The sequence below is a fragment of the Gossypium hirsutum genome, chromosome A05, assembly GCF_007990345.1.
Source record: "Gossypium hirsutum isolate 1008001.06 chromosome A05, Gossypium_hirsutum_v2.1, whole genome shotgun sequence".
In the NCBI taxonomy this organism is placed as follows: domain Eukaryota; kingdom Viridiplantae; phylum Streptophyta; class Magnoliopsida; order Malvales; family Malvaceae; genus Gossypium; species Gossypium hirsutum.
In genome coordinates this window covers 92,220,908-92,243,045 of record NC_053428.1, presented here as the reverse complement: position 1 = coordinate 92,243,045, position 22,138 = coordinate 92,220,908, and the positions used below count along the sequence as shown (strand labels likewise).

The following is a 22,138-nucleotide window of genomic DNA, read 5'->3' as shown; positions in this document are numbered from 1 at the left end:
GAACCTAACCCTAATATCAACTAAAACAATCGTCCCAACCTCCCTAAGGCCCTTGTCGAAATTCACTTAAGTGATCACATGCCCGACACATGCGTAAAATTAAAAAGTAACAATATGCTTACCTTGCAACTTAAACCTTGGACCTTTAATTCCTTCCCAAATGCCATTTTTTTAGGAACTTAGTGGTGCCACCTTGTTACTTTACCAAGGCCTTATTTGTGTGCTATTTTACCACCTCAACTTTAAAAGCCCATATCGCCAGAACCCTCTCTCCCAAAATTAAAATTCAGGAATTGCCTCGAATTAAATTTACTCTTGGGCCTTTTTTCCCACACCATAAACCCTTCGTAATTTATTTAATTACTAAACTAAACATACAAAATAATAATAACATCCAAATACTTCCAATTTACTCTTGGGCCGTTTTCCAACTGAACCCATACTCAAGGCCCAATACTTCCAGGCCCAAAAATCAGGGTGTTACATAAGCTACCAATTAAACAAGGAATCGTAAAACTCCCTGGATCTTTCAATTTGTTGGCCAACTTATTCTGCAGAATGGTTGAGCAAACTGCATTCATCTCCACATGCGACGCCTCATCCAACTTCCGCTTATTTGCTAAAAGCTCTTTTAAAAATTTAATTGCCACAATTCCTTGCCTCAGTTCTGGTTCAGGTTCAACTAACCCGTCCTCGTCTTGAATAGTAATCGCATGGAGTTGTTCCCTTAGGTTAGATTCAGTGTTACTTGGCAGGCTACTTTGTAGTCATTCAGAAATTAGTTTAGCGAGCTGTCCTATCTGAGTTTCGAGCCCTTGGATCAATGCTTGTTAATTCTTTAGTGTTATTTCGGTATTCTTTAGTGTTATTTCGAGCATCTCCTCAAGGTTCGGCTTCTTTTCCTGTTGGAAAGGAGGTTGTTGAAAACCCGAAGAATGTTGTGGCCTTTTATTCCCTTGACCACTCCATGAGAAATTGGGATGGTTCCTCCAACCTATATTATATGTGTTACTATATGGGTTATTTTGAAATCTAGAACTATTGTTACCCATGTATTGTATTGGACTTGTTCCTCCTCGAAGTTGGGGTTGAATGATTGATATTCTGTATGTACTCCTCCTCCATTTCAATCGCATCTCATCACTAGATTTACCTGAGTAAGACCACACAAACTGTCAATTTTTTTGTTTAAAAGTTTTTCCTGATTAGAGAGCATCGTGACCGAATCAAGGTTGAAAACACCGGCTGCTTTTGTTGGCTTTGTTCTCATGACTTGCCACTGATAGTTATCCAGTGACATCTCTTCAATAAATTCGTAAGCCACTTCAGGTGTTTTGTTATTGATAGTCCCACCAGTAGCTGCGTTAATAAGTTGCCTTGTTGAGGGTTTCACACCATTATAAAACTTTTGAACCTGCAACCATAAAGGTAACCCATAGTGAGGGCACCTTCTCAATAGATCCTTGTATCTCTCCCATGCATCATAGAGTGTTTCTAGATCCATCTACACAAAAGAAGAGATATCATTCCTCAACTTAGCCATTTTAGCCGGCGAAAAATATTTAAGTAAAAATTCTTTGGTCATTTGTTCCGAAGTAGTGATTGACCCTCGTGGTAACGAGTTCAACCACTGTTTAGCTTTGTTCCTCAATGAAAAGGGAAATAACCAAAGGTGAATGGCATCATTAGAAATGCCATTGATTTTAAAATTGTCATAGAATTCTAGAAAATTTTCCAAATGAGTGTTTGGGTCCTCGTCTTGTAAACCATCAAACTGAACAAACTGTTGTATCATTTGAATCGTGTTAGGTTTCAGTTCAAAATTATTTGCAGCAATAGTAGGCCTAACTATACTTGACTCAGTTCCTGTTAAAGTAGGTTTAGCATAATCATACATAGTGCGTGGAGCAGGATTCTAATTTACTGGATCAGCAGCAATGTAACACCCCAAACCCGGCCTGGAAGTTTGGCTCGAATCTGGCGTGTCACATTGAAGTGCTTTTCGGAAACCATGTTTCCATTAAAAACCCTTCTTAATAATTAAAAGCTTGTACCCTTTTTAAACCTTGTTAGAAAACCTCAGCTGAATAACATTCTTAACAACTTTGTAAAAAATCCTGGCAGTTGCGGAAGCTTAATTTAAAAACAATTGCGGTTACGTGATGTTTTGAACAACAGTAGTTGCTTTGGAAAACCGTGTTTTAATACTAGCAATTATAAGAACAATAAATAAAATTCCAAATTTGAAATCCAGAAAATTACAATGGCTTTACTACAACCCACTTAAAAACATTTAAAAGCAATAATCAAAACTATAACATAAACAGTGTGTGTGGCTTCCTCCGAGCCCATCGCAGCCCCAATCCATCTAAGGCTGGAAATTACTTGAAAGGTTAATAAACGGGGTGAGTTTACGAAAATTAAGTGTGAAATCCCCTACTATATAAAAGGAACAATCAGTCATATAAAGAATTAAAAGTTGGTCCCAGCCCTACTTACAGTTTCAGTATCAATTAGGCCTTAGCCCATTTTAACAGACAGTACCAGATGGGCTTTAACCCATTACAGAATAAGAAACATTATCAGAACTAGAATCAGAATCAAAATCAGAATTAGGTGACAGAATCAGAATCAGAATCAGTATCATGTAATAGAATCAAAATCAAAATTAGTATCAGGTAACAGAATCAAAAATCAGAATGTGGATGCAATCCCAACCCAATCCAGCCTATAACCAACCGCTACACTCCACCCGTACCAGCCCTACACTCCATGTGGGGAATAGCTCAACCCACCTAGCCCTACACTCCATAGTTGCAGCATTGCTGCTCAGTTATCAGATATTGTGACAGAGTCACCAGATACAGATATTGTGGCAGAGCCACCAGAATAGATATTTGTGGCATAGCCACCAGAAACAGATAATGTGGCAAAGCCACTTAATAGAGTACGTGGCATAAATCCATCGATAACTGCATTATGTTAGGCACATAGCCATCAACTAGAGTAACATAACCGGCACACAACCCTAGGTAAATGTGATCGACACAGAGTCGTCAATAACCATATATTGGCACATAGCCATAATCAGGTTGGCACAGAGCCATATGTAGGTTGACACAAAGCCATAATCAAAAGGCTTTAAGCTATCGGTAGCTGTATCATGTTAGGCACATAGCCATCAGCGATGGTAATATAGTTGGCATATAGCCTCAGGTAAATATGATCGGCACTCAGCCATTGATCGGTCCACAGTCATCTTGGGCAACCTGTGCGACCTTATCAAATCAGTACGAATATACGGCTCTTAAGCCTTTGGTGGATCCACAGTCGTCAAGCAACCATGCGATCCTAACAGGTCAGATCTTTCTCCGTACAAAATCCCAACCCATGCAACATGTCATGTATGCAGAATGTCATGCCCATATTTGAATCAAACAATCACAGTCAAGCCATTCATATACCAACATATATTCACAATCAAATTCGTCAACCACACAGTCCAAGTTAGTCACTTGGCCACAATGGCAAAACAGTCATTTAACACCTTAGGGGCAAATGGTAATTTTACCCCACAAGGTATCTCGGTAATTCCACCCTCAGGGGTATTTTAGTAATTCTACCCTACAAGGGTATTTCAGTAATTCTACCTTACAGGGGTATTGCGATAATTCTACCCTACAGGGGTATTTCAGTAATTCTACCCTATAGGGGTATTTCGGTAATACTACCCTACAGGGGTATTGCGGTAATTCTACCCTACAGAGGTATTTCGGTAATTCTACCCTACAGGGGTGTTTCGGTAATTCTACCCTACAAGGGTATTTCGGTAATTCTACCCTACAGGGGTATTTCGGTAATTCTACCCTACAGGGGTATTTTGGTAATTTTGTAAATCGAGGGTAAAACGGTAATTCTGTAAATCAAGGGTACTTTGGTAATTTACAAGTCGAGGGTATTTCAATAATTTTACAGGTCAAGGGTATTTCAGTAATTTCATAAATCAGGGATATTTTGGTAATTTTACAAACTAGGGGTATTTTGATAATTTTACAAACCAGGGGTATTTTGGTAATTTTATAAACAAAGGGTATTTTAGTAATTTTACAAACTAGGGGTATTTTGGTAATTTTGTAAACCAAAGGTATTTTGATAATTTTACAAACCAAGGGTATTTTGGTGATTTTATAAACCAAGGGCATTTTAGTAATTTTACAAACCAGGGGTATTTTGGTAATTTGGTAAACTAAAGTATTCTAAACAGGGATAACAATACGAATGGCCCTAAAGCCTATTCTCGGCCCAAATGGGCGCAAGCGCTCGTGTGGCCCTTTTAGCCCAAATCTAGCCACAGATATGAGATTCACCTAGCCTAGTCCAATATTTACTACACAATCAAACAACTTATCGAATTGGGCCCGTAGGCCCATTGGGCCCACATGGCCCCTTTCGGCCCATTGCGGCCCGAAGTAGCCATCCTACAGCTAGAGTAGTGAGAAATACACACCTGATTGGAGACTGGAGTTAATCCACGCTTCGAGCACTCTTAGCCGACGCCCAACCCAAACGAGCACGCCATAAAGCGAAAGGGATCAGCAAGAAAGGTACCTTTACTCTCCTCATGGTTCTCTATATTTAAAGCCAGCTTCGCATCCACTCTTATGTTAGCTTCCCGATGTGGGATCCCTCCATCATCAGAGTTTAAATTCAACACCAACTCTTGCCGCCCCCTGTTAGCAAAATAAATACTTTTTGCTTGCCATGGGATTTGAACCCATGCCTCCCCTTAAATGCTCCACACGCTACTTGCCACTAAGCCACAAGGCTTTTTGTGTCACAATTTCTCCAACAATATTCTTAAGGCCTACCTACTACACCCAGGGTTGATTCACCTTAAACCAAAATTTTTGCTAGAGTCCAGGTTTGAACCCAGGACTTCTCCAACACTTCTCAGCACAGTTAACCACTAAAACAAGCCTTCATTAACGAAATTTTCACGCACAACAGAATATTATAAGCTGCCTTCAACCGCTCCCATGCTCAAGGCCTAAAACTTCTAGGCCCAAATTCAGGGTGTTACAAGCAATTGCAGGCCCAAATTCTAGGCCCAAAACTACTATTCCGACTAGGCCCAAAATTGGGCCGTTACATTACTCGTGTAAAAACACAAAATAATATAAAAGAGAAAAGGTAGAGATTGTCTGTATGGTATCTTGGAGTGCTCGGAATAGTGAAATCATTTGACAGTTTTCTAGATCTTGACGGTTACAAACAAATAATAAAAGAGAAGTACTGAAATATTGAATTGTAAATACTTTGATTCAAATCGAATCCAAGCCGAAGAACAAGAAATAAAAATGTTTAGAAAAATCAACTAAAACCTAAACTAACCTAAATATACTAAAATAAAACCTAAAACTAATGTGGCAAAAAGTTCATAAAGCTTAACTTAACTATTTATAGGAGAGTTTAGTAGTCCTAATTAGGGTAAACATCAGTCTTAATTACACAAAAAGATGTATTGTGTGAATGAAAACACCTTTGCTTATATTTGGCCTCACATCGCACCTATGTTGGGACACAGAATTTTGCGTGTTGTGAAACAAAAATTTGAATATGATTTTCCTTATAAGCTCGGCTGTGTTACGACTTGAGAAGCTTGTACTACGACTCGACTTCCATTCCTTACGCTCTTAGGCCTAAAATTAGATGTCCTGCACAATAATGTAAAGTGTTAAAACCACCTTAAGGCTGGTATTGGCCCGATTAGGTCAACTAACTCAAAATACTACGTAAAATGCTTATTTTACAATATTTTAATCCTAAACTAAGAAATGCAAAAATGCAATAAAACATATTAAAATGCTTAGAAAATAATCTTATCAAGTGCTAAAAAATACCAAATCTATCGCTACGATTTGTGGTAGATTAGGAGAATACAATGTGCTCTAATATTCAACTCAGCAAGAAATGGACTTAATCATGGATAATAATGTATGTAGATACTTGTATGAACAACATATGCGTAATCAGAGATCAATAAAGGCAAATGGAGTGTCGATGAATTAATGGAGTTATGATCGTAGTCTTGGAAATTATGATTGTTCATCCAAAATTCCTTTTGAGTAAGATGAATATCAGTCTTTTCCCCGCAATATAGAATTCCAAACTAACATAGAAAGAATTCAAAGCTAGTGCACCGGTTAGAGGAATTACTTTGAAAGCAAGAAGAAGTAGAGAGACCCTAGTGGAAGAGGTCAGACATGATGTTCCCAACTCAAATTATGAGAGCCACTGTATCGTTGTGAATTAAATGAAAATAGTTAGCAAGAGTTTGGAACCAGAGACCACGAGGAGACATTGAATATAGCCGAAGGCATCTTTGGTACAATTAACGTAGAAATAGACATAGCTATATATGTAGATGTATATGTAAAAATAGATCTAACCATTAAAATGGAGCTTAACCAGACTCTGAATGAAAATGTATACGAGCCCATACACTTTCTGGCCAAAACCAATAAGGTGTCAACCAAAGAAACTATTGAGTTTGCCTAGTTCTCATTTGAAACTAAAGATAAAGTTTGAGTACACAAAGCCTCACGTGACATGAAGGTAAAAAGGCTCGAAGTAAAAATATCTTGAATATCAATTTGAGGATAGCTTAGGATCAGTACCAAATGGCTCTTAATGTAGATTTCGTGTCAGTCAAAGATAAGGCAATGCCAATGGTATTGATCGATGGTGCTAGTTTAAATCTCTCGATGGAAGAACAAATGATAGAACAAAGTCTCAAGGACTAGCTGGAAGTTCTTTGACAAGAGCGATATGGATCGTTCCAATTCTGAAAAATGACTTTTCATTTGAATTTATTTTAATTTTAAATTATTAATTTTCATAATATTTTAATTATTTTGTTAATAGTTTTAATTAGAGTATTTTTTTATTTTTACGTGTTGATGAGTCCATGAAAAGGGACAAACATACGAAATGAGAAGTCAAAAATTCATGCATGGGGATGACCAAAACTATTGTGATGTCGTCACGAGGTTAATGAGGCATCACAAAGAATAAGCCTCGTTTCAATGTGAGAAATCATGCCATCCTAATGAGTAAGCCACGTCCCAATTTGGCGCCACGATCTCATAATGAGCCAGCACTACAAGCAAAGAAATAGACTGTGACGTCGGATGATGAGGGTCGCATCGTCCTAACGAGCATTCCTACGACACAAGTAAAGGTTCTCCAGGCCATGAAGATTCGTGACATAATGACATTGGAACTTGTAACTATAACACCCTATACCCGATCCAGGCACTGAACTGTGTTACAAGATTCTACAAAAGTAAATAGAAACATTTAGATGAAAATTACTCAATATTATTCTTTAAATCATTATATATACAAATTAATTTTATGTTTAACATACATTAAAAAAAATTGAGTCTCAATCAAGCTTACGAAAGCTCTTAAACTGACTTGGAATCAATTTAGGACTATTTTGAAACTTTTACAAAAAGAAGGGTTAAAATGTGAAACAGAGGTCACAAGGTTGTGTTGTTAGACTGTATAACAAACTATGGTCATGCCCGTGTGAACTAAAAACCAACTTGAATTTGTATCACTCATGGTCATGTTAACAACCCTTGTGTGACACAGGGCAGTATGATGCCTGTGTGCAGCATAAATGACCTATTTTTGCAAGTTTTATACAATCCAAGCTAAGTGACCTATAATGCCAATTTATGTCATTCATTTCCACACCAAAACATACATATTTCAAAGCTTAAACATTAACTCTGATAGGCATTTAAACACACAACCAATGTGCCCTCATTGGCATCAACAATTTAATAAACTCAATCAAATACAGTTCATATCAATATTTTAAACCATTTCATATCACAACCTATTTCATATGCATAAGACCATTCAAAATTTTACTGTTATCATTAATCTTCTAATTATCAATTTGGCACCAACCAAGTAACACAAACCAAGTGTCATTTATAAGCTTGTATACAAAACTTGTAACAACTCGATTTAGACCCTATTCGGAATAGTGATTTAGGGACCACGAATCCGACTCAAAAAAATATTTAAAAATTATTTTTTGCGTTTATTATGTGTGAATTTATGTGTATGAAAATATCATTTGAAAAGGGCTAAATTGTGTAAGTTATAAAAGTTGCTAACTAATTATTAAAGTACCAAATTCCTTTGTTCTTTTAATATGAGGTATTTATGATGTAATTAAACCATATGAATTAGTGATGGACGATTTTAGTCATAATATATAATGGTTTCATATTTTATAACAAAGGTTAATTTTGTAATATATTAAATAATGTTAATATAATAAAACATAAAATAAGTAAAAGCCATGCATTCATCTTTTGAAATGGCCGAATGTTGTAAGAAAAGAAAAAATAGAGTTTAAGGGTTCGGTCATATACATGCTTAAGTAAGGTATGTAATTTAGCTCGCTTTTTGATAATTTTTACGTTTTCGAGATCGTTGCTATGTTATCTATCAAGCCCATGTCTCAATTTTTGAATTTGATGATGATTTTGTATTTTTCCATTGTTGAAGCTCGTGATTTTTGTTGTTTGATGCTGGAAAATAAAAGATATGTGATAGATTAACATGTTTTGTATTTAAATTTTTGATGAATTTGAGTAATTAGGGCTAATTTGTAAAAATAATAAATTGAGGGACTAAAATGTGAAATAAATGAAATGTGTAGACTTATATAAGGAAGATAAATATTTGACCTAAGCATGGTATATTTAAATTTTGCATATTTTGTGTTTTGTGCAATAGGGACTAATTTGTGAAAAGTGTGAAATGTTAGGGGCAAAATGGTAATTTTTCCAATCATGTGCTTTCGGATTAAATTGAGTGAATTTGCGTTTGAATAAGTTTAATTTGAATATGTTTAGATTAAGAATCAAAGAAATAAAATTTGGATAGGGGGAAAACCAAAGTTATTGAATCGTCGTTCCGTTCCGATCGTCATTGTTCGAGGTAAGTTTATAAGCAAATAGATGTTGTTAAATTTAAATATATATGATCTATAAATAATTGTAATGATTATTAGCAAGTTATGAATCGACATTGAGTAATGAAAAATGTGATTGTGGTATGATTTGTGAGTTATATGACCTTATAATTAGGTTTTATAATGGTATATTTGGTTATGAAATAAATTAGTTAGGTTGGTTTATAAGGATTTGATGATGTATATTACAAATGTTGTATTAAAGATTTATCAATTAGCCAAATGTTTATTTATAAGTTATTTGTATTAAATATGAGATATTTTTGGCTTGATATATGGTAAATGAAATGGTACATTTTTGCATTGGCCAATATTCTAGTAAAAATGATTTATGTTTGATGATTAAGCAATGTATAAGTTGGCCTTTAGAGAATTGGTTCTTTAATGTTCATTTGATATACTTATGCGCATATCATGAAGTAAAAGAATGAGTAAGTTTGATCTTTAAGTGGTATGATATGATTATTTGTTTTTATATGAAACAAGCATTTTGGCATTTACTTAAAGCATGGTTGAAATGATATATGTGATTACGTGTAAGACCACGTTTGGGACGTTGGCATCGATATGTGGTTACGTGTAATGCCACGTTTGGGACGTTGGTATTGATATCTGATTACATGTAAGACCACGTCTGGGACGTCGGCATTGATATCTGATTACATGTAAGACCACGTCTGAGACGTTGGCACCCATATGTGATTACGTGTAAGTCTGCGTCTGGGACATTGGCATCGATATATGATTACATGTAAGACCACGTCTGGAATATTGGCATCGATATGTGCTTACGTGTAAGACCACATCTGGGACGTTGGCAACGATATGTGATTACGTGTAAGACCCTGTCTGAGACACTAGCATCGATATGTGATTACGTGTAAGACCCTGTCTGGGACAATGGCATCTATATGTGATTACATGTAAGACCACGCCTAGGACATTGGCATTGTACGATATGTGTGATTATCCGAGTATCCTATTTAATTCTGAATGATTGAACGGGGAATGTTAAGTAGACCGAATGCGAAATTGAATTAAAAGGGTTCAAGTATGTGTTGGCTAATGTATTGAAATTAAGGTAAGTTTTGGTATTTGAAGTGATGATATGAATCATGTTATTAAGTTGGTTATACATATATTGAATGCAAATCTATATTCGGCAAAATTATATAAGTATGTGATATTAAAACGTGAAAAATGCGTATACATATATGAATGTGTATATATATTCATCTACATGATGATATTTTGACCTTGGAAGTAAATGATAAATTTGATAATGGATATATATATATGTATTTCGGCCAAGTTAAAGTTGATACATGAATGTATATATTGTATACGAATTTGTAAGTTTGAGATTAAATGTGATTATGATAGCATGAATTGGTTTGGTTAAATTGAGTTGATTATGTCATTCAGTTGTTTAATTGCTTATGACTTACTAAGCTGTTGTGACACCCCTAAATTGACCCTAGTCGGAAAGCGGTTTCGGGACCGCTAAACCGAGTCACCAAATTATTTGAATATGATATTTATTGTCTAAAATATGTGAATATGAATGTGTGAAAGTTTTAAGCTTCGATTTAGTCGATTGCATGTGAATTCAGCTAATAGGACTTATGTGTGACACTTTTGAAATGTGATAGGTTAATCTATAGGATCTATTAGTGCATGTAATAAAAGGGTGGACTTGCATGTCAATTTCCCCCTTAATTTAGTAGTGGCCGGCCATGACAAGGAAGGAGGACAAAATGTTATGGGCAAAACATGTCATAAACATGTTATGTTAGTGATTTATGTTAGGAAAAATAAAATAAGGAGTATGGGTAATAAAATAATAATGCAAAGGGAGGAGTGATGAAAAAAATTGTCTCATCCATGTTTCCCCCCCTCCTCCATTGCCGTGAATTGAAGGAAGAAAACAAAAGAAAAAAAAATGTTCATCTTCTTCTCCTACCTCTCTCAAGCCGAAACTAACCAAGAAATGGAAGAAAGCACACCTAAGGCATTCCGCCATCTTGTGTGGGGGGAATTAAGGTATGATATCATGTGATTCTTTTGGAATTTTTGTGAAGTTGAGTTTGTTTTGGTGCTCATAACATGACCCATGTGTTAATTTTTGAGTTTGTGTTGCAAGAAACATTTGGTTATGTCCTTATATGTCAAATTGATGATAAATTTTTGATATTTGGTGAATGAATATGGGTTTCGGTCATGGTAGATAACAAAGAATGTGGTTGTTGTTCTTGTTAATTTGGATGAACTTTTGGTGGATAGGTGCTTGAATCAAACAAATGATCATGTGTGTACACTAGGTGCTAGTTGAGAAGAATCGGTCACTATATTGGAGGCCATTGCCGAATATGAGTTTAGTTATTAAGTTGATGGAATAAAAGAATGCTTAAAGATGTGTCACAACAAATTATATGTTAAGCTAAGGTTGTTAAATTATCAATCTTTCTTCCTAGCCGAATATGTGTTTATAAAGTTGACTTGTTAAATAGATTTTGAAGTTAGCTCATGCATTTATTTTTGAATTTAAGAAGAATGATACATTCGACTATGCTTTGATGTGCTTGGATTGTTGTTCATTGAGTAAATGATTGAGGAATGGTTAGAAGAATTTGAATGCTAAACTAGTTGATTTGTTTGATGATATATATATGTATTCGGCAATGGGATAAAATGTGTATTAAGGTAAGTTTCATGGTGATTATGCTTGTGATGTTGGGTTAATATTCGGCATTGAGTAATGTGGGGTAAGGTGATTAATTGGCTATGAAATTAGCTAAATTGAATAGGTATGTTTAATAATATGCTTAGTATAATGTATGATCTTATAACTCGGTTTGGTATTGAGATAAAGGTTAGATGTATGATTGGATTTGGTATGTGTTAAATTGGTCAATCAAAGATTAAATGATATGTGATTGCCAAATGTGATTGTTAAGTGAATAATATTAGTTAAGTACTTAAGCAAATCTATTGTTTTACTTAAGCTTAAGAGCAAAGAGGATCAAAGTCGGATAGGGGAAAAGAGAAAGTAAACGAATAGCCGTGGACATCTAATCGTCGACCACTTCCGAGGTAAGTTTTAAGTGATTAAGCATTGAGTAAATTCAATCATAATAGGAAATAATGAGTTGATTTAATAAGATATGATGTGGCCATGATATGTCTTAAACTCAAATGGTAAGTTCATAAGTGTTTGGACTTGGAAATTTAAGAGCAAACTGTAATAATTTGCTTGGACAGCAGCAGTAATGTGACTTTAGAAAATCACTATAAATTTTTGGTGTGGAATTATAGGCTGAATAAAATATAAAATCAAAGCTTAGTTGGTCTAGTTTCTTATAAAAGAGACCGTGGAAGCAAAGAAATTTCCTATAAAGAGATATTTAAAGTTGTGTGGGACAGTGTCAGAATGACTCCGAAATCACCTGTTCTGTTTTTGGAAAATCATTATAATTTGTAAAAAAATGGTTCTAAGATAATATTTATATGCTTAGACTCCTTAATGAGTCTAGTTTCAAATTAAATCAAATAGAACACATTATGAATTCTGTACAAAGAAAAATTTGATTCGTAGTGAAGAGTGGTCAGATTAGTCAAACAGTGAAACAGGGGAAACTTTAAGCAAAATCTGGTATTGATTGGCCAAACCTAAAATTCTTAAAATTTTATGGATGGAAGATATATGAGTCTATGTTCAGGGAAAATTAACGGCAATTGATTTTGAGTTTTGTAGCTCTAGTTATAAATAATTTAGTGACTATTGCTCAGGAAAACAGCTTGTGGTGAATATGTGAATTTGTTGTAAACATTGATGAAACTATTTGAGTTGCTTATAAGCTATGGCTGAAATTGATGTCCAAGATAAATATATATATGTGTGGTGAAGCCGAATGGCTAATGTGAAATATATGTGTGATATGTATATGTGGTGAAGCCGAATGGCGAATGTGAAATATGTATGAGATATGTATATGTGGTAAAGCCGAATGGCTAATGTGAAATATATATGAGATATGTATATGTGTGTAAAGCCGAATGGCTAATGTGAAATATATATGAGATATGTATATGTGGTAAAGCCGAATGGCTAATGTGAAATATATGTGTTATATGTATATGTGGTAAAGCCGAATGGTGAATGTAAAATATGTATGAGATATGTATATGTGGTAAAGCCGAATGGCTAATGTGAAATATATGTGTGATATGTATATGTGGTGAAGCCGAATGGCGAATGTGAAATATGTATGAGATATGTATATGTGGATATGTATATGTGGTAAAGCCGAATGGCTAATGTGAAATATATGTGTGATATGTATATGTGGTAAAGCCGAATGGCTAATGTGAAATATATATGAGATATGTATATGTGGTAAAGCCGAATGGCGAATGTGAAATATGTATGAGATATGTATATGTGGTAAAGCCGAATGGCTAATGTGAATGTTGTAACATGCGATTAAATGTACATGAAACTTGGAAATATATTCTGGGTGAGACCCGATGACTACATGTGGAGATTATGTCCGGGTAAGACACGATGACTACGTGTGGAGAGTACGTCCGGGTAAGACCCGATGACTACGTGTGGAGATTTTGTCCGGGTAAGACCCGATAACTTCGTGTGGAGATTTCGTCTGAGCTAAAGGTCTCACCGATAATCTGAGTAGAGGTTAAAGCTACAAGACTTCTTAATAAGAATTGCTTATAAATATATTCAATGCGAAAGGTTAAACAGGTATGTACTCCAAGTTTATATGTGAGCTTGATTTGAACTAAATCATAAGGTAGTTATGTGATGCATACGAGAGCAATCTATGAGACTATTCCTATGATTATGTGACATCGGATCAGTGTGAGAGGTTATGTGAAATCATACAATATATCTATGTCACATGAGCTCACTTTTATTTGAAAGTTTATCTGCCTATTGTATACGATGAGATGTGCATATTCGGTAAAGGGATGGCATGCCCGAATGAAGAATGAAATAAAATATACGAACAACTATGTTATAATTTGATTGTTATCTGTTGACACTGCTTAAAACTTACTAAGCATTGTAATGCTTACTCCGTTTACTCTGTTTCCTCTGTTTTATAGATCTAATTGCGAAGCTACAGGCTCGGGGATCGTCAACAACTAGTCACACTATCACTATCCACCGCTTGTTACTGTTATGTTTGGAATTATTTTATGGCATGTATAGAATAGACTAGTGGCGGAAGAATATTTTTGGTTAATGTATATAAGCCATGCGAAAATGGCATCTTTTGAATGTTTACTTAGTGAAGTTTAAATTTTACCTCTGGCTGTGCTTAGTACTTATTTAAATGAACGATCTTTATTTCAAGAAAAAGTTCAAAATTTTACTGTTCTGACATGAGTTACAAGTCCGGTAATGCCCCTTACCTATTCTGGCAACGGTTACGGGATAGGGGTGTTCTAACACCCTGAACCCGAGACCGTCGCCGGAGTCAAACACGAGGTGTTAACAGACTTCAAACCACTTATAAAAAAATTTCCCAGACAATTAGTTCAAAATTTCAAATTTTCAAAATTTCCCATGAAACTAGACTCATTTGCCCATCTACATATTTTTTTCTAGAATTTTTGGTCAGGCCAATTAGTACAGTTTATTAGTCAAAGTCTCCCATGTTACAGGGATTGACTACACTGACCTTTGCGCATTACGACTTGGATATCTCCCTGTACACGGCTTCAATACTGATGTCGTTTGTTTCTATAGAAACTAGACTCAAAGGGGAATCTATGCACATATGGAATGACTTCTAATTATATCTGGTTAATTTATAATGAATTTCCAAAGTCGGAACAGGGAATCCAGAAATCGCTCTGGCCCTGTTTCACAAGAGTTTAATTATCTCCTAACATACAGCTCATATGGTCATTTCGTTTCTTCTATATGAAAATAGACTCATCGAGCTTCGATTACATAATTTATTCATTAATTAATTCCACTCCTACTATTTTTAGTGATTTTTCAATCTCACGTCACTGCTGCTGCCAGCATCTGTTACTAAAGCAACTATGCCTATTTCGTGATTTCTCCTTGATCTAACTAGTAATTCATCATACATATCACAAATTATGATCATGACTAGCCATGCCAAGGGCTAATCATTGTCAAACATCTCCCTACTACACTATTGCCATATCATGAATTTTGACACCAAAAATAATCAACCATGACATATGGCATAAAAATCGAATTTCCAAGACTTACGACCTAACATTATAGAACCAAATCCAACCGAACATTTATGCCATTTTCGCATGGCTAAAAGTTTACATACCAAATTTCAACAAAACATATTAGCCTATACATGCCGAAATGTTCTCCTAGACCGACTAAAAAGAAGATACCAAAAGTTGCTAGCCGGTGTGATGACTTCGATGACGGCCCGGTCACGCAAAAAGAGACGAGTCCAAGAAACCTAAAATAGGTGACAAGGAAACACCGAGTGAGTATATAACTCAGTAAGTCATAAGCAATGCACTACCATCCATTAATAACATTATCACAAGAGGAAGCAAAATGGAACGAGGCTAGTTACTCCATCCATACCGAACCATACCATAGTTCCTTAGACCTATCGGTTCAATCTCATACCAAGTCATGCATTCACATTCCATATACTAATCAATAGGATATTTGAGGCATTTTCATACATCATTGTATTTTCGTTACAATCATACAACTAAACAACCTTTCACCTATTCCACGATAAATCTTATGTACGTGACTTCAATTATAATTGTCACATAGGTTCAAACTTACCAAGCTCAACTCCAAATATAAACATAGCGCCTATTAGCCATGAACTTAAGGTACTTACCCGATCCGCTGTCCGTGATCAACTCAATAATGTCGAACACTTAGTGTCCATAGTGATTCAAAAATATATATTAAGTCCGCACACTCAGTGCTATATAATCAACTCGCACACTTAGTGCTATATAATCAAACTCGCACACTTAGTGCTGTACAATTTAAACCCGCACACTTAGTGCCAATCTCATGATCATAAATGTTTATACCCGCACACTTAGTGCCGAGATCAACAACTCAATACATCTCACCTTTTTTCTTTTCATTCAACACTTTCATCACCACATGCATACATGTATATAAATTTATCATTCCATTCGGCATAATTACATAGACATTATGTCTATTTAGATCAATACAAAATATATGCTTGGTGACTTACCTTATGTTGGGTAAAATAATTCCAAGTCGGCTACTCGATGACCTTCGATTTCCCCTTGTTGGACGCCTCTCCTTTAGGTTCTTGAGCTTAAATAAATAAATTAACTAGTTTAATTACCTTGCTAGTTATTTATATCCCATAACATTAATAGTTTCATATCAAAAGAATCATACGGCAACATTTTATTTTTATTCACCTTATGCTTTTTACTAACTTTAAGCCATTCGGCTATTGATCACCTAAGATCCAATTACTATAATTAACCCAATAAATATTTCAATAAAACACACATAAATATTATATACACGGCAACCACCCTTGTTAATTACTCATATATATTTTAATAATTTTCGTTTCATCTTACAACCATTCTTGTTCAAAACATTAGAACCTTAACTAATACTTATAAATTGTCTCAAGGCCGAATGCATTCTTACTTCCAAAGTAACATAGTCGATGATATATTTTATTTCAAGGTACATATTCATAAATCAAATTCAACCATATAAACCAATATCACCCACTTGATCAATTATAGAGAATTAAAGTTAATATCACAATGTGTACTCTATATGGACCATTATACATAATCAAATTTAACATCATCTATATATTTACTCATATGGCCGAATATACATACCCCCATATAATATCATTTTCATTCCATTTAACACTTAATTTCCACCACATAAACACTTGGCCGAATAATCCTAAACTAGCAAAACTCCACATTTGTTCATACCATCTTTTAAATTCACATATATCTATTTAGGTAGCTCATATTTTCCCCTTTCCAATATTTCAATCCAAAATATCAAAACACCATCCTTTTAGCATTTATCCAATAATACCGTATGCACAATTTGTCACCAAAACTAAAGAAAAATCAACATATGGGTTACAATAAGAGCTTGACTACTACTAGATTCTCATAAAAATCAATAGAAATAACATGAACTCCTACCTTATTTAACCTCCAAGATAGCCGAATGCCCTAGACAAATTCCTTCCTCTTTCCCCTTTTGTTTCGGCTTTGCAAGAAGGTAAGGAAGATGAACACACTCTTACCTTTATTTCACTAATATTATTTTTTTCTCACATAATGCCATTTCTTATTTTAATAACTAATTAAACATATATATTTGCCCATCAACACCCATCTTGGCCGGCCACTATAAAGAAAATTGGGCAATTTGACATGCAAGTCCACCCTTGTGTTGACATGCACTAATAAACCATTTAAAATTAGTCTATCATATTTCACCATGTCTCATATTGATCCCTATTTAATAATTTCTCATGCAATTGGAAAAATTAGGGAATGAAACGTCGACATATGCATGTACACACATAATAAGCATAGAATATAACAATTAATCATTTTTACGACTCGGTTTTGTGGTCCCGAAACCACTTTCAGACTAGGGTCACATTAGGGTTGTCACAACTCTCCCCCACATAAGGAATTTCGTCCCCGAAAATCTTACCAGTGAAAAATTTAGGATATCGATCCTTCATAGAGTCCTCAAGTTCCCAAGTGGCTTCTTCGATTCCGTGTTTATGCCACAACACCTTCACTACTGGGATTTTCTTATTTCGCAACTCTTTTACTTCACGCATCAAAATGCGAACTGGCTCTTCTTCATAACTCAAGTTAGGCTGAATCTCAATCTCAGATGGAGTGAGTATGTGCGACGGGTCGGACCTATATCGTCGAAGCATCGAGACATGGAAAACGTTGTGAATCTTTTCAAGCTCAGGGGGTAAAATTAATCGGTATGCAACTGGTCCAACTCGTTCGGATACCTCATACGAACCGATGAACCTCGGACTTAGTTTGCCCTTACGACCAAATCTAAGCACCTTCTTCCAGGGTGAAACTTTGAGAAATACTTTGTCTCCGACCTGATATTCAATGTCTTTTCTTTTCAAATCCGCATACGACTTTTGACGATCCGAAGCGGCTTTCAAACTTTTGCGAATTACTCGGACTTTCTGCTCGGCATCCTTAATCAAATCAACCCCAAGGATCTTACTTTCACTAAGTTCAGTCCAAAATAATGGGGTACGGCATTTACGACCGTATAAAGCCTCGTAAGGTGCCATATTAATGCTTGACTGAAAACTATTGTTGTAAGCGAATTCGATCAAAGGCAGATATCTTTCCCATGAACCACAAAACTCTAAAACACAACATCTAAACATATCCTCGAGTATTTGAATTATCCGCTCAGATTGGCCATCGGTCTGAGGATGGAATGCAGTGCTAAAGTTCATCTTGGTACCCAATGCTTCTTGTAATTTCTTCTAAAATCGCGAGGTAAATCTTGGGTCTCTATCCGACACGATGGAAATAGGTACCCCATGTAACCGAACTATTTGGGAGACATATAATTCTGCCAATTTATCGAGCGAAAAATCCGTACGGACAGGGATAAAATGAGCAGACTTGGTCAATCTATCAACAATGACCCAGATTGCATCTTTCTTGCTTGATGACAATGGCAATCTAGATACAAAATCCATCGTTACCCGATCCCACTTCCACTCGGGTATCGTGATCGGCTGAAGTAATCCCGACGGCACTTGATGTTCCGCTTTTACTTGTTGGCATATCAAACACCTTGAAACAAATTCGGAAATGTCTCGTTTCATACCGGGCCACCAAAATTGACGTTTCAGGTCATTGTACATTTTAGTACTACCTGGGTGGACTGACATTCGACTACTGTGAGCCTCGTCCAAAATCATTGAAATAAGTTCCGAATTTCTTGGAACACATAATCGACCTCTGAACGTCAAGCAATCATTGTCGTCAATCCGAAACTCCGATTCCTCATTCGAAGCACATTCAACTCGTTTTGTGACCAATTCAGCGTCGACTTTTTGGAATTCAAGTAATTGACGAATCAATAATGGTTTGGCCTCTAATTCAGCTACTAGCACCCCATCGAGTGAGACGGACAAGTGAGCATTCACCGCTCTCAAAGCAAACAGTGCTTTTTGACTTAAAGCATCGGCAACCACGTTAGCCTTTCCCGGGTGATAATCAATAACAAGTTCATAGTCTTTCAACAACTCAAGCCAATGTCTTTGTCGCAGATTTAGATCTCTTTGAGTCATCAAATATTTAAGACTTTTGTGGTCCGAATAAATATGACACCTTTCCCCAAACAAGTAATGCCGCCATATTTCAAGGCGAACACTATGGCCGCCAATTCAAGATCATGGGTCGGATAGTTTCTTTCATGCGGCTTTAATTGTCTCGATGCATAAGCCACAACTCGACCTTCTTGTATCAACACACAACCTAGCCCAAGTAAGGATGCATCACTATAAATGACAAACTCTTTGTCGGACTCCGGTTGTACTAGCACTGGAGCTTCGGTTAAGCAGGTCTTTAGTCGATCGAAACTCTTCGACAGTTCTCTGTCCACTCAAACTCAACATCTTTTGGAGTAGTTTCGTCAACGGTGCAGCTATCATCGAGAAACCCCTTACAAACCGTCGGTAGTATCCGGCAAGTCCCAAAAAGCTCCTAACTTCAGTACTATTCCTCGGAGGTTTCCAATCGAGTATGGCCGAAAGTTTGTTCGGATCCACTCTAACACCCGATGCGGACACCACGTGCCCCAAAAAGCTAACCTCTCTCAACCAAAATTCACATTTACTGAATTTTGCGTATAACTGCTTGTCTCGCAAAATCTGTAATACTAACCTCAAATGCTCGGCGTGTGCGGCTTCACCTTGTGAATAAACCAAAATATCATCAATAAACACAACCACAAATCGATCCAAGTATGGCCTGAATACTCGATTCATTAAATCCATAAATACCGCAGGGGCATTAGTGAGCCCAAACGGCATCACTAAGAATTCGTAGTGATCGTACCTCATTCTAAAAGCGGTTTTGGGTATGTCCGAGTCTCGAACCCTCAACTGATAATAACCAGATCTCAAATCTATCTTGGAAAATACTGAGGCTCCCTTTAATTGATCAAACAAATCATCAATACGTGGCAACGGGTATTTATTCTTTATGGTCACTTTATTCAACTGACGATAGTCGATGCACAATCTCATGGTTCCATCCTTCTTTTTCACAAACAATACGGGTGCGCCCCATGGAGAAAAACTCGGTCGAGCGAAACCTCTATCCATCAATTATTGCAATTGAACTTTCAATTCCTTTAATTCTGTTAATGCCATACGATACGGGGCTATTGAGATTGGCGTGGCACCAGGTACAATCTCGATCCCGAATTCCACCTCTCGAACCGGTGGCAACCCCAGTAACTCCTCAGGAAAAACATCTGAATACTCACAAACCACTGGTACTGATTCAAGTTTCCTTTCCGTCTCTTTGCTATCAAGTACATACGCAAGGTATGTTTCACAACCCTTTTTCACATATCTCTGAGCGGTCATTGAAGATATTATCACTGGCACCCCCTTCAAATCGGTAGACTCAACTCGGACTACCTCGTCATTTGCACTCCTCAAATCGATGGTTTTTCTTTTGCAGTTCACCACTGCATCATGTACGGTCAACCAATCCATACCAAGAATAACATCAAATTCGTCTAACGGCAAAAGCATCAAATCGGCCGGAAAACAGGATTCTCGGATTATTAGAGGGCATCTCTTACACACTTTATCAACAAGTACGTATTGACCCAAAGGGTTTGACACTCGAATTACGAACTCAGTAGACTCAACAGGTAGAGTCTTACTTGATGCTAAGGTTTCACATACATATGAATGAGTAGAACCAGGGTCAATCAATGCAATCACATTAGTATCAAAGAGAGTGAAGGTACCAGTGATGACGTCAGGGGAGGATGCCTCCTCTCGTGCGCGAATGGCATATGCTCTAGCAGGAGTACGGTTCTCGGCTCGAACAGCCGTATCAGAGGCCCCTCTCTGACTACCACCCCTACCTCCTAAAATTCTCGGTGGTCTACCTCTAGTTGTCACTCCACTAGGTCTTGCACCTTGAATCTTATTCTTCTTATCAAGCTCCGTGCAATCTCTAATGAAGTGGTCCTTCGAACCGCATCCGTAACAGGCCCTGTTAGTAGACTTACCCCAACATTCACCTAGGTGTCGTCTTCCGCATTGGGGACATTCAGGTTTCTCTTGACGATTATTGCTCACACTAGCTACCGAAGTAGCTCGGGAGTCCGTCGATGGTCGTGCTCTGATGGAAATTCCCGCAGTCGTCCTCGACTTATTAGTGTCCTCCCTGAACTTCTTTACAGCTGAGAACGGAGCTTTACCCATCGATCTTTTACGATAGTCTCTAGCTTCAAATTCAGCCTTCTTCTTCTCCTTTCCAAGTTCTTCCGCCTTGCAGGCTCGTTCGACTAGTGTCACGAATTCTTTTATCTCCAAAATACCCACTAGTAGCTTTAAATCTTCATTCAACCCTTCTTTGAATCTTTTGCACATAGCAACCTCATCAGCTACACACTCCCGGGCATACCTACTGAGTCTTACGAATTCATGTTCGTATTCAGATACTGTCATACGGCCTTGCTTGAGTTCCAAGAATTCCTTACGCTTTTGATCAATGAACCGTTGACTAATATATTTCTTTCGAAATTCCGTTTGAAAGAAGTCCCAAGTTACTCGTTCGTTTGGGACTATGCAAATCAGGGTCCTCCACCAATACTAGGCTGGGTCCCGCAACAAGGATATAGCACACTTTAGACATTCATCGAGCGTGCATGACAGTTCATCAAACACTTGAATGGTGTTATCAAGCCAGAACTCGGCCCTTTCAGCATCATCAGTAACTATGGCCCTGAACTCCTCA

At 36.6% G+C, this 22,138-nt stretch overlaps 1 non-coding gene across 1 annotated transcript; it reads left to right on the top strand.

The window, feature by feature from the left end:
• The first annotated feature begins 1,430 nt into the window (after window positions 1-1,430).
• On the top strand, window positions 1,431-1,537 carry LOC121229797 (small nucleolar RNA R71). Its single transcript, XR_005927754.1, has one exon. It is a non-coding gene; the product is annotated as a small nucleolar RNA R71 (small nucleolar RNA).
• Window positions 1,538-22,138: the final 20,601 nt, after the last annotated feature.